The sequence below is a fragment of the Balaenoptera musculus genome, chromosome 12 (assembly GCF_009873245.2).
Source record: "Balaenoptera musculus isolate JJ_BM4_2016_0621 chromosome 12, mBalMus1.pri.v3, whole genome shotgun sequence".
In the NCBI taxonomy this organism is placed as follows: Eukaryota; Metazoa; Chordata; class Mammalia; order Artiodactyla; family Balaenopteridae; genus Balaenoptera; species Balaenoptera musculus.
Window position 1 is genome coordinate 45,324,575 of NC_045796.1, and position 12,047 is coordinate 45,336,621.

At 39.0% G+C, this 12,047-nt stretch overlaps 1 protein-coding gene across 1 annotated transcript in view; it reads left to right on the plus strand.

Annotated features, from left to right (window-relative positions):
• Positions 1-12,047, plus strand: part of FRK (fyn related Src family tyrosine kinase) — a 96,663-nt gene that overhangs the window by 58,589 nt on the left and 26,027 nt on the right.

Sequence of the window (12,047 nt, forward strand, 5' to 3'; positions counted from 1 at the left end):
ATGTTTTAGATTCTAGCATTAAAAATATAGAAGAAGAATATTTCCATGAGGAAAACAAAGAAAAAGTAGAATTAACTGAGTCATATCTTTGAATAGGCTACAGTGACTATTCTGAACACTTTCTTAGTAGAATATTAGGCAGCAAAACAGCTTTACAGGCTTAGAACAAAGTTACAAGGATAGTGGCTGTTATGTGCTGAGAATACTGTAATGCTTGCTTATGGATTTAGGAAGCTTTGTAGGCCCTACTTGGAGACCAGCATAACATTACAGATTCCTTTTCAATGAAGTCAAACCATTTAGAGTCTTTCAAACAAATTATCTGATTGCTGTGTATTCACTAGGGGGCAAAGTAAATGCAGACCATTATGTTCTACTGAAAGGATAATTTTCTTATTAGCCAGAAGGAGGACTATACAGGAGAAAAATGGAAAGAAAAGGGTCTTCGATATAATATACATTAAAACGAACAAACAAGTGAACAACCCAATTGCTGACTGTTGATTACCACTAAGGATCTTCAGGTATACCAGTCATGGATTTATTTCTCAGGGCAGTTGTCTCCTACTCAGTCTGAATTGATGGTCTTCAATTTTGCTGACAGTTATGCTGCTAAAGGAAGGCAAATAATATCCCTTTTCTATCTCTGTCTTTCCCACGTGAGTTTTCCTTAGAAGTATTGTCTTTATTCCTCAGGCGACAGTGGCTCGCAGCTGTCAGAGAAGCGCTTCACGACGGGGCATGATTTATTGATGCTGGGGCAGGCTGCCGAGAAACAGCAACCCAGGGTTGGGGTGGGTGCTAATTGGCTTGTTGTGATCCTTGCATGGCTGTCAGCTCCTGTGAGGTCTGAGTAGAGAGCTGAGGAGAGAGTTAGGGCTATGACACCTCTCATAACGGCAAGACACTAATTAGCTGTGAATTACAGCAGTGCTTTTGGATATTACGTATTATACGTGGTAGCCAGAGAATCCGTCTTCATTAGATGCATGACAGGTAGTTTTAGGGGCCTTACTGTTATTTGTCATTGGTAGAGAATTGTTTTTCTGATGAAAAATATGAAATTCTGACTGCATGTCAACTGGTTTGGCTATTTCTTGACTTCAGTCAATTACTTTAAAGGAAAGTATTATTGTTATTGCCATTAATATAAATTTGATGTTTGACATTCCATAAGCATTTGTATTATCGCTTAAAGTACACTTTCGGAAAAATACACCTTGAGGGATAAAACTGAATTTCAGGCGAGTTTTTTCAGAAAGGATTTTGCATTGCACATTGTAATTTTACTTTAGGCAGCTCAGCATAGGAAAATCTCTAGGGTAGTAGAGGGAATTCCAGATTCTTCCTCAGCGAAAGCTTTTTAAGAGCGAATGATAATAGATTGAAGATAGTTGAAAAATGACAGAGGACATGAGGCAAAAAAGCTCATCAGCAGTGTTCAGGGTGATGCATCTAGTAGCTGATATCATTTATTTATACACTGTCTATTTCTTGAACAAATATTTGAGTGCCTAGTCTGTGCCAGGCTTTTGCTAGGTCTAGGGCAGCAGGGAGAGTGAGGCACAGCCCCTGGCCCCAGTCTCCAGGAGGGTGATAACACAGCTGTCTGGTGAGACGAGAGGGGGCAGGGGCCCAGTCTCAGAGAGGAGTTAGGAAGGTTTCACAGAGGAGGCAGCACTTGTGTTCAGTTTGTGTCACAAGGTAGCCGCGTGGGAATGATCATTCCTGGCAAGGCAAATGCACAGAGTGGAGGGTAGGGAGTGGGGAGGTCAGTGCAGGTGTGTGTGTGTGTGTGTGTGTGTGTGTTTGCGCGCGCGTGTGTGGATGGGGAGCAGAGGTGGAGGAGAGGAGGAATGGCCAAAAGTGAGCCTGGAAAGGAAAGTTGGAACTAGACTGTTCAGGGCCTTGAATACCATGCTGAGGAATTTGGAGCTTTTCCTACAGGTCCAAATACAGAGGGAAGCTTTAGGCAGAAAGTGACTTGGTCTGACCTTTGATGACAGAGTGGAGAACAGAACGGATGAAAGATTTATAGATAATAGTCTGGGGAGGAGTGACGGGGCAAACACAGAGGCATCACTTGCTGCTGTCTGAAATCACAGGTGTGAGGCAGCAGAGGCAGTCAGCATTCCGCAGAGTAGGGCCAGGGAACCTACACTCAGCTGGCTGCACTAATGCTCCTCTGTCCCCAGAAGCCTCACGGCCCCTCTGTTGCCCTCCTTTTTTTTATGGGGCAAGTGTGGGAATGGCCTTAGGACTCTTGATAGCAGTCTTTGCTTTGGTGCTAAGAAGTGAGTTTGGACATCAACTATTTGCAGGGTAATTTGAAAAGCCCAGTACCTCTGGACTTTGGCACCATGCAAAATTGCTGCTTCTCTTTTGTAGAAAAGGAAACCGTAGGGCCTGTTGGAAGTTGAATTCAGCTGCAGTCCTTCTTGCTGGCCATAGGGGGTGATGGTGGGACAGGCCCAGTGGACCCATTACCATGCCATCTAGAAAGAGCTCCTGGGGCTCTTTGCTAGAGAGTCTTGTTTATCTCCACAGGTGATGGCTTGAACCAGGGCAGTTTTGGCAAATAGAGGGTAGGGCATGGAGGTGAGAAATATTTAGAAGATAGAGCCTACAGGAATTGGTAGTTGATCAGAAATGGGGTAAAATAAGGGAGAATGCAGAATCCAGGACGACTTGCAGATCTCTGACTTGAGTGATTGGGGGATAGTGGTCAATTGAGCCAAGATGAGGTCCATGGGAGGAGATACTTACAGGAAGAGAGAAGAGGGGACCAAAGGAATTAAGTTCAGAGGTGTTTGAAGTAATTGCAGGAGGACATACAAGGGGCCATTATCTCTTTTTTGACTTGTGTCTGCTGATTTTGAGCTGAGAACTCACTGTGATACATCTCCATTACAGTGAACATGTAGGTCCCATGGAACGTGCAGGACTTTTATAATAGTACTTTGTGATTGCTATGAAGTCTGTTCTTGAGAATATAGGTAGGTCTCTGTAGCAACATAATTTAATTTTAAAATAAATATACTAGAATTTTTAGAACCAAATAAATGTTTTATCCTTCAAAGGAATAGACTGCTGTTGTTCAAAGTATTGCACAAATGGTAGAACTCCCTTTACAGAAAGGATATCACTTTATGTTAAAGGCCTTAGCTGGGCAATTATATGTTCATTAAGTGCAGCTTTGATACTTGGAAGTGGCCAGAATTATCTGAAGCCACTTTCTGAATAACATGGATGATTAATCCGAGCGAAACCATGGACTTGTAACTTTGTAAATATTGCTGCATGCCTTATAAATTAATTCTGAAGGCAATTCAAAAAGTAATGAGAATAACAGCAGCTTCATTAGGGAAGATGTGTATCTGTTCATGTTGACCTTGTGTGTATCCTTCATGTTGAACTTACATATTCAAAGAGTCTTTTATATTTATGAGTAACTCTTTCACTGTAGGTAAAAATGTGCTTCTCAAACTAGTTTATACAGTCCTTGAGCCGAAGCAACATATTTTTGTTGCTTCTGTTTCATGCTTCTTCTCTATCTCCATAGTTTCTAGTACAGTTTGTAAAGACAATAGATGCTCAAACACTCACCTCTTTACCCCGTCATCTACCAAGAGCAAAGATAAGCAAGGCCATTGTCATATTCTTAAACCTCTGAAGTCTGGACCATGTAAGATCACAAATAATCCTCTTCTTTGCTGTGTTTCAGACTTATTTTAAAAAGACAGTTTCTCACCTTGTTTCCAGGTAACAAGACTTCTGTAGAGGAGACAAAATTGGAAAAGGATGTCACTTGCATTGTGGCCCTGTCTCTCTCCACCCGGCACAGGGTTCAGACCCAAACTCACTTTCCACCAGCCACTGAGATACCATTATTGCTCCCAAACTTTTTTAAGACCTGCTGATTCATTCTAATCTGATGCTGACCAATGGCAAAAGGCTGTGTGTTTCATTATCAGTCCTCTGAGCCTCCATTTATTCTTCATTTAAAATTAATGTGGACATAGTGGCCACAAGAGTGTGTCAGGAATTCTATTACTATTAACCATGGATGTAAATACAATTGTATATCCCAAGGAGGGGCAAGTATTAAATGGTTGGAAAAAATTGCTCCTTGAATTTATTATGCAATGAAATGTCTATGGATTCTGGGAGCATTTTGATATCGGTTAGAGATGATGTTTTGCTTTTTAAAAAATACACAAGCTGCAGAAAGAAATTTTTGTTCATAACTCCAGTATCTCATATAAAATGTATTGAATTTTAAACATGTTGGTGCCATCTTAGAAAATGCCTTTTAATTAAAGTCATAATTTAGTTGTGTTCAACTTAATTGCAAATATCATTGCCTATAATAGCAAGTGGCTTTTTGGGTCAGTTATCGTATATGCTGCCCTTTCTTAATGTTACTACTGATAAATTATATTTCAGATGTTTTAAATACTCTATAAAGTTAAATTAACATTTTATTATGTAGTACATATATCTGTGTTTGTGTGTGTACGCAAACATACACACACAGATGCACAGGCAAAGAACTTTTTTCTCTAGGGCACTGCTCATGGAGAAATCTTCTATTTTATTGAAAATCCATGGCTAGCATTCCTAGAAGTTGCAGTATTCTTTAGGGTGCTTGCATTTTTTTTTTCTTTTGCTTCTCTATGAACACCACATGTTGACTCATCTAAATTTTTTCTTCTCTTCTGCTTACCTTATTTTGTTTATTAAAAATATCTTTTCTGTATGAGTAGTTTGAGCTATTTGGAGGCAAGCACAACAAAGAACTGATGCATATTATTGCCCTTTGAATGTAACTTTATAGTAATCAATTCCAGATATTAAATAAATGAGAAGTTGATAAGTCATGTGGAGGTTGGTGAAATTCCTACCTTTTCATACTTCATGACATATTCCATTCTCTTATTTTTTTTCATTTTATTGGCTGCCAAATTAAATTGATCCTTTATTTACATTTTGTCCAATGTTGTACTTCAAATGAAGATAGCGGCTAGCTAACAATCATTTAAGTTAGCATCCCCTACATTCTATTCAAGAATATACATGAGAGATACAGAATCAGAGTAGCCCTGTAAACTGAGTCTATCAATCAATGATTTGTTAGACTCTAGGTAAATATTCTCCCAACTTCAGTGTGAATACAGGTGAACTGACATATAGGAGCAGACTTTGACTTTTGCATCGGTCAGGGCTAGTCATAAAGAAGGTGCGAGGATGCTTTGACCCCTGCTCAGTGTGTGCCCCTATCTTGGAGAGGCAGGGCATGCAGATACCAGGAAACCAGGCAGCCACTGTTTTGGAACCAACTTAGTGATTTGGGTCTTCCCTGGGCATTTGTGCATAGCCCCCTGCCTTTTCTACATCCAAGTGGAACAGCAGCTTCCAGCACAGGAAATGTTATAAGGGAGGAAGATGACAGGTGATGACTGTGTGTTGCAAATTAGGTGAAGTTAACCTTAAAGAAAGAAGGAAATAAGAACTCTGCTCTCCTGTGATTGTGTTTTTCATACATTCTTCTGGTTAAACAAACAACTCAGCATTGCTGCCTTAGTTTGGGCTGCTATAACAAAATACCACAGCCTGGGTGGCTTAAACAACAAATATTTATTTCTCACAGTTCTAGAGTCTGCAAGTCCAAGATCAAGGTGCCAGCAGATTTGATATCGGTGAGGGCTCTCTTCCTGATCTGCCTTCTTGTTGTATCCTCACATGGCAGAGAGAAAGAGCACTCTGGTCTCTTTCTCTTCTTATAAGGGCACTAATCCCATGATGAGGATTTCACCCTCATGACCTCATCTTAATTACCTCCCAAAGACCCACCTCTTAATGCCATCACATTGGGGATTAGGGCTTCAACCTATGAATTTGAAGGGAAAACAAACATTCAGTCCATAGCAATTACAAAGGACTGGATTCTATTTCTTAGGGCAGGCATGCCAAGTGAGTAGAAGAATATCCACCCTTCCTCCAGCAAAGTCACAGGAGCTGAACATTTGCTAGACATCAGAAGTATGTTTAGAGGCTTGGTGTGTTAGCTGCCCTGCTGTGCGTGTGCTAAGAGAAGGAAATGTACACTCATCTAAGTGGATGGAAAGGAGGACAGGTTGCATATGTTTTTTTCCTGAGCATCAAATTTCTTTGCATTCAAGGATGAGTATAATAAAAACAAAAGTCATGAGATTCTGGATGCTCAATAACAAAATTTTCCAACTTATGTTCTAGAACAGGAATTCTTTGGTAAGTCAAAAGCGTTCCATAGGACAGAGGGTTCAGGAGTTAAATACATTTGAAGAACACCTCATATTATATCCTCTGACTCAACAAAAGCACATTAAAGTCTCAGAAGTCCTACAGCCAAGAAAGTTAGCTTTTCAACCCAGAGTTTTCCAAATTACTTGATCATAGATCCATTTCTTTTTCTCTCAAACATGATTTGGGAAAAAATAATTGTATAATAGATGATAAACAATAACCTGAAGATGTAGAGAAAACTCATTTTTTGAAACATATTCACTAAAAGGAACAGAAGAAAAAAATTGAAAGCATTTGATTTGAAACTATAAAATACAAGAAAACACAAACTCTATGAAATTAGGCATCAAAAGGAGCATGAAAAGGCAATAGATGGGAGATAGGAAGCAGAAAAATTGTCACTTTAGGGATGTAAAGGGCAGACTTGAGTGCTCTCTGGAGAGAGAAGAGAAATCAATGAAAATATGTAAGGGTAGATCATGCACAAACAGAAGACATTTCTTTGACATTTAGTAGAATAATTAAATGGAAGCAACAGTTAAATATGTAGTAGAAGAAAACTTTCCTGAGCTAAAAAATATCTGTGCTTGTAGATTAAAAGTACTCCTAGTTGTTCTAAGTAGCATAAATGAAAAGATACATACCTAGGGTATCTTTTCAAAATACTTTAATATCAGGCATAAAGGAAAAATTCTCTGAGCATCCAGGAAAAAAAATAATTGCAAAACAACTCCACACCATTAAATACCAAAACTCCATATAAACATATAGAGTCTTTGTTTCTCCCTAACTTTATTTTTAAAGTTGAAAAGATAACTATGTCCTTTCACCTAAATTCATCAATTGTTAACACATGGTGACATTTACTTTCCATCATTCACATATCTATATATGTCTCATATATGTAACATATATGTAAGTTGCAGGTATTATGTCACTTCACCTTTAAAAGCTTTAGTATTAGTATGTATGTCCCAGGAATAAGGACCCTCTCTTACATTATTACAACCCTATTATTAACCCCCCAAATTTTCACACTAAAGCAATAATATTATCTAGCATAGAGTACATACTCAAATGTCTCCAAATGTCCTTGCTAACCCTTTGTTTATTTATTTGCTTTTTGATACAATAAAGGATTATGCATTGCATTTGGTTCTGTATATAAAAAATCAATTTTCAAAAATATTGGCAAGAATATTTTGAATTATTTTTTAACCATTCATGTATTCATTGATTCATTCATTCACCCATTCATCATAGAACTTTCATTTGTGTTTGCTATATGGCATAATTGTGTAAACAACTAAGCAGTTCACACTATAACATGCACTTGATTATTATGCATATAAAACACTAATATGCAAAGTGCTTTAAGAATCCAGAAAAGAGAACAGTTATTTTCTGAAAGGGATTAAAAAAGGAGGGCATTACAGGGAAATGAGACAACAGTCAACACTATACCAAATAGTGAGTAAGAGTAAATGGAAAATAGCATGCATAAAACTTATTTTTCTCTTTAGATAATGTTCATTCTTAAGAATCTTTCTTCCTTTGAAAAATCAGGTGATGCTCCTTAGATTAAAAATAAATCATTTTCTGTGATGCACTTTTGAACCCTTTAAAAAATAAAATGGAGATCTGTAAATTGTTCATCCATTGCCACCAGTATGCTTTAATAACTAACAAGGTGCTAGATTGTATGTATTATAAATGAGATCATGATAAATTCAATATGGGTTATATTTTTGGATAGCAAGACATTGCCAGACCTGAGGTGCCCGACCAGTTCTCTCTGGATCTTGGGCTTTGATAATATATAAATTTAATGATCTCAAACTGGGAAAAGGGGGAAGGATTAAAAGCAGAGTTGAGCAGTGGAATACAAAAGGAGGCACAGATAAGGAAGAACATTTGAGGCATGGTGCTGAATTTTGGATTGAAGAGAAAACTAAGACATCTCTGCTCTGGAAATGAAAGTCAGAGACCAGCAGACCTTCCAATTCCTCCTCCTTACCGCCAGGCTTGAGCAATTTAGTCCATTTTATACTTCAGGGAAATAATAGCTAAATAAACGTTTACATTTCAAGGTTACCTGATTCTTAAAGTATCTAAGCAATTTCTTTTTGTTACTCTGAGTGGCAAATACGTGTTACTGAAAAAAAATTGTAAAATTAAGCTTAACCAGAATATTTCACATGGTGTTTATACAAACAGGGACATTGTCTGCAATGCTGAATGCTATATGTGTACCTTTATTTTAAAACCAAAACACCATGCTGGCTTCTGCTTTCTGCTCCCCACTCTTTACAACTAGAGCTACTGAGGGCTTTCAGTCAAACATGTGCCCCCTCTTGTGGCATGTCAAGAAATAGCATGCCATCATGGAAACAATACAGTCGTTTAGATTGTCTGTTTTCATGACCCATTAATTTATAGGAAGGGGAAGAATATCTGATTTTAGTTGAAAAGAAGTTTATAATTTTAAGATACCTCTAGCAACTTGTACTATAAATATTAAAAACACCCGACTAGCAGTAATCTTACTTTATTAATGTCAAAAAATTGACCAGGGTTTACATTTTTCTTAATGATTCAGGTATCTAGTTTCTTTGTAGTGAAAGTTACATAAGATGTGTTCATGATGTAAAAAGTGAATGAAATAAATACAGTCCAATTTAATAAAAGAGTAGCTCTAATTTTAAACTGTGTATTTAAAATGATATATGTATATTAGCTACTTTCCATTTGTCAGCATTGCATCTATCATGAAGTCATTTCTACTGCATTTTAGAAACGTGCTTTGCATTAAGCTATTAGGCGCTTTGGCACAGGGATTACAGTTTAAGGAAGTATTCTGTTGTCTTAAAAGCCTATGCATGGCAGAGACTAAATTTATTTCCTTATTTGTTTCAGCAGGGCAGGGACTTTCCTTAAATCCTCTCTCACAGCTATCTCCCTTTCACCTGCAGATGCTTTTAAAAATGTTTTGCTAGAAATAAAATATGCAGGAAGCAAAAACATAAAAGGAAAGAAGCAAAAATTATTTTCCTATTTTCATATAATTTTAGTAAGCATCGTTTTCTGTATATCTCTTATGTGTATAATCCTGAACAAAATGATGATCCAGGCCTTAAAGAACTTGGGATTCATTCATTCATTCATCAAATACTTATTTAATGCATACTATGTGCAGTTGGTATTCAGAAGGCTGGGCTACAATGGTAAACAAGACAGTCCCTGCCCTCGTGAAGTGTATATTCTAGTTGGCAGTGGAAGGGAGATGCCAACTAAATAGAAAAGACACACTCGTATAGGAAAGATATCTACTTATTTGTTGTGTTACTCTGGTTTTTACAAGACTAAGCAAATAGTTGAAATCAAGGAAAGCATTTTGATTTTCTTTCTTTTTAAAAAATTTTTATTTATTTTTTGGCTGCATTGGGTCTTTGTTGCTGCACACGGGCTTTCTCTACTTGCGACGAGTGGGGGCTACTCTTCGTTGTGGTGCGCAGGCTTCTCATTGTGGTGGCTTCTCTTGTTGCAGAGCATGGGCTTCAGTAGTTGTGGCGCTCGGGCTCAGTAGTTGTGGCTCGCGGGCTCTAGAGTACAGGCTCAGTAGTTGTGGCGCACGGGCTTAGTTGCTCCGTGACATGTGGGATCTTCCTGGACCAGGGATCGAACCTGTGTCCCCTACATTGGCAGGCAGATTCTTACCCACTGCGCCACCAGAGAAGTCCCACACTTTAATTTTCTATACAGACTCATGATGGGTTGGAGTAGAAATGAGGATTGCTTTCTTACATTGGAAATTTGAGAGAAATCTGGAAGCAGAATATTATGCTAGGATTATCTCGTTTGGGAAGATGAGGTCATCAGAGTGTCAGTTGGATTCTCCCATTAAACTGTAATAAACTCTGCAGCCTGGGTATGGCACTCTCCTTGGAAGGGCAAGGGGGGAAGGGGAGGACATCCTGTTCAGACTCTTTAAAGCTTCTGCTAGGATGTCCCATATATTGTGTTTGCCCCCACTCCAAAGCAAGTACAAAGCTGCATCCTAAGTTTATGGGATGGGGAATGATGCGCCACCTATTGCAAGCCATTGCAAAGGCCAAGAGAGAATGATTCACTGATCTCATGTCTCATATAAGTAAGTGCAATCAAAGGGCTCAAAATCCAGTAGGAGAGGTACAGTATAAATTACAGGAGCAATACTGTGGAATGACTTCATAGCAGAAGTCAATGTGCAGTGGGATATGAAGGGCCAAGTGAGCTGCTCTGCTTGCTTGAGTCTAGGGGCTTCATCGAGGAGGAGACGCCTGAAATGGGCCTTGAAAAATGAACTTGTCTATAGCACGTAAATAGAGTGGCACTGTAGTTGGAGTAAATAGTCTGTGCAAATGCACAGAAACAGAAAACACCATGGTGCATTCAGGAAACTACAGATAAGTGTTTAAACCTTGAGGGTAGGGTGCAGGAGAGAATTCCGTTAAGGCGTGTGAACTTTAGGCAATGGGGTGCACTTGAAGAGCTTTAGAAAGGAGAATAACAAATTCAGATTTGTGTTTTAGAAGATGACTCTGGTGACTGTGGAAGCTGGACAGTGACGCAGGACACAGGGAAAACAGTGTATGAGCTTACTGCAGTGGTCCAGAAGAGAGGCTTTAAGGGGCGCGCCACAAGGTGATGGCAGTGGGGAGTACGGACTGACAGGACATAATGCTGGGTCAGAGATGAGAAGTCAGGGAGAGGGAGGAATTTGGCATGACCCCCAAATCTCTAGCTTTACTGTCTGGATTTCAGGATGGCAGTGCCCTTCACTGAGAGAATATTGAAGCTGGGGAGGAAACTTGGGGAATAAGATAATGTGAATGAAAATTTTGACTTGGTACATTTGAGGTGCTGGCAGGGAAGTTGAGTGAGCAGCTTAGCAGAGAGAGACTGGGGAGTCATTGCACATTCAGTACAGTCATCAGAAGCCAAATGTCTGCAATATTACTAAGAATGGTTGTGAGAGCTGATATGGTGGCCCAGGTGAGAACCAATATAGAAGGAGAAGATGGAGGCAGAGAAGCCTGAGAACCAGTAAGAATAAGAAAAGTAGAATCACTGTGTTAGATGGAGGAATGTTCAACCTGTGTTTCCCTTTAAAAGTGTCAGTTGCAGAAATAGACCTTCTCTGCAGCATTATCCTCATCTCAAGATTAAATAGTACCAATAAGCCTACTTGCTCCCGGAGCTGTGAGCAGTGTCTTGTGAGAGTTGCCTAAAAATACTTGCTGTTTGGCAATAGAAGGAGACAGCTAGTGGAGGGATTAAGAGTGTGGCATGGGATTCAGAGTCTCGTTCCCTGGTTTTGACTCACAGAGTGAATATTTTACCTGCTTTGTATCCAGGGGAAAAGTATTTAAATCTCCCTCGACTTTAGTTTCTCCTCTGTAAAATGATGAAAATAATATCCATATCCCTTAGGGTTGGTATGAGAATTAAATAAAATACTTCACAAAAAAGCACTTAGCACAGTGCTTGCTGAAGGCAGGTGCTCAATAAAAATCCAATTGCTTTTATGTTTATGCGTCAAGAATATTACCTTTTGCACAGAAAGATGGAGGTGTTGGCCCACCTTGCATTGGAACATGTACTTTGAACTGTTTTTCTGGGGTAGTGATGAATCATCCTGAGTACCCACGGTTGTTTACCTGGTTCACCCCTGAACTAGTGAGAGTCATTAGGAAGATGGTTGGCCAGCCTTCAAAGTGTAG